Source organism: Macadamia integrifolia, unplaced genomic scaffold (genome assembly GCF_013358625.1).
Source record: "Macadamia integrifolia cultivar HAES 741 unplaced genomic scaffold, SCU_Mint_v3 scaffold1146, whole genome shotgun sequence".
Taxonomy (NCBI): domain Eukaryota; kingdom Viridiplantae; phylum Streptophyta; class Magnoliopsida; order Proteales; family Proteaceae; genus Macadamia; species Macadamia integrifolia.
Genome location: NW_024868101.1, coordinates 140,001 through 142,254, shown reverse-complemented (window position 1 = coordinate 142,254; position 2,254 = coordinate 140,001). Strand labels below are relative to the sequence as shown.

General features: G+C 37.9%; 1 non-coding gene across 1 annotated transcript; it reads left to right on the top strand.

Annotated features, from left to right (window-relative positions):
• The first annotated feature begins 484 nt into the window (after positions 1-484).
• Positions 485-591, top strand: LOC122062922. The gene has a single exon (XR_006135139.1). It is a non-coding gene; the product is annotated as a small nucleolar RNA R71 (small nucleolar RNA).
• Positions 592-2,254: the final 1,663 nt, after the last annotated feature.

Below are 2,254 nucleotides of genomic sequence, written 5' to 3'. Positions count from 1 at the left end.
AGGTCCTGTTTGGTTGCCCTGATTCCAAGAGAAATTTGGGTGATTTCTCCATCCTGGATTGTATGTGTTACTATATGGATGATTCTGGTATAAGGCATTAACACTATCATTAGCAGTGCCCCCAGAGGTGTTAGGGCATTCTTCTATGACATGTCCAGGGGACTGGCACCAAGCACAAATCTTAACCAAATTGACTGATGATGGCTCTCTAGGAACAATAGCCTCGATCCTCTTGATTAGGCTATCCAAATGGGCTTCCTTGGCTACTATCCCATCCACAAAATATCGTTTTCCTCCTATAGTTCTTTCACTCTCTTGGGTTGATTCCCACTCACGGGTTTTGTCAGCTAAGTTAAGTAAGAATTCCCATGCATTTCCTTCATCTGTAAAGGATGTGAATCCCTCAGGGCACATAGACTCTATCATTTGTTTAGTTGGGTAATCAATACCCTCATAAATTATTTGACATAAATGCCATAGGTCTAGGCCATGGTGAGGGCATTCTTGGAGTAGATCCTTGAATCTCTCCATAAGTTTGGAAAATGACTCACTAGGCTTTTACCTAAACTGAAGGATATCACTTCTAAGCTTATTGGTCTTATGAGTTGGGAAAAACTTCTTAAGGAAGACAACTGTGAACTGTTCCCATGAGGTTATGGAATTTGTGGGTAATCCATACAACCACTTCTTAGCTTGGTCTTTCAATGCAAAAGTGATAAACCTAAGCTTAACAGCATCATCAGAAAGCTGTTGGATCTTTATTAAAACACATACCTCTTCAAATTCCCTTAGAAATAGGTATGCGTCCTCAGAGGTCAACCCATGGAAGTGGGGCAACATAGTGATGTATTGAGATTTGAGTTCAAAATTATTGCCCTGGGCTTGTGGCAGAACTATGCAGGAAGGTTGGGCTGTTCTAGCAGGGTAGAACCTATCTTTCAGAGATTTAGGTGAAGGGTTTTGCTGTTGGTCTCCCATATTGAAGGGTTTTAAAGAGAGCAAACGTATAGGGTCACTACTTGTTGGATCTCTTCTTTCTAACCGATTCTTAGTATTACGTACCCACTTAACACTCATGCAACAGAAAAACTACCCACAACTAAAGTAAGACAAGCACAAAAGAATGGATAGCAAAACTTTTTTTTTATTATTATTTTTTTGATTTTTTTTTATTTTTTATTTTTTATTTTTTTGGTTTTTGGGAGCTTACCGACAGGGATCCGGGGTTGCTCAGGTCAATTCCTGAGGTACTGCTACAGGGCGAAACCTGTCTTTATCATACTGTGAGGCATGGCGACCTCCACTGATACAACTATTATTGCAAGTTGTTCTTCTCAGGAATTCAATAAAAGAAAAGGAAAAATATAAAACAAAGCAAACAAAGCACTCCGATTTACCAAAAGAAAGCGAAAAATAACATGGAACTGTCTTCCCGGCAACGGCGCCAAAAACTTGTTTGAGATTTAAAATATAACCGCAAGCGTACGGATCAGTGTAGCTACGGGTCGAACACAGGGAGAGCAGCCACTTTATTTTTTATTTCTTTTAATAATGCGAAAGTGAACTGATTAATGATTGTGATCCAATTCTAATTACTATCCTAAAAATAACGTCCTAACCATTCGTCATCTAAGAATTTAAAGACGCAAGCCACGCAATTATAAATAAATAAATAAATAACTGAAAATAAACAACCCATGCAATTAAAAATAATAATAATAAAGGAAAAAATAAAAGCTGAAATAAAAATAAATTAAAAGAAAGGGGATAAAGCTAGAGAGCGACTCACAAGTAGGTTTCTCTACTTAGCCCGAGGGATGCATCATAATATGAGCTTCCCTACTTGACCAGAGAGTCACTCTTACAAGGGTTTCTCTACTTGGCTTTAGGGAAAGGGAGACAATTAAAATAAAATAATAAATTGATGGTTCTATGGCTAGGAGGGGCAAAGCCAACACATACACTAGCCATGAACCTTGGGGGAGAGGGATAGCAATAATGTAACAACTGAAAATAAAAATCCTAAATTAAGAAAGAAAGGGTAGTCAGAAGAGGGAATGAGAGGGGGGAGAGAAGACTACTGAAGGAGCCTACTTACTTGAATCAATGCTTGAACTTGAAAAAAAAAATTGCTCGACGGCTCGTGATCTTGTCAACTAGATCTAAGCCTAGAACTATAACTTAAAAAATTACAACCCAATTGCATAAATCATAAACATAAAAAGGGCTGAATAAAAATAAAAGAGTACTTGCA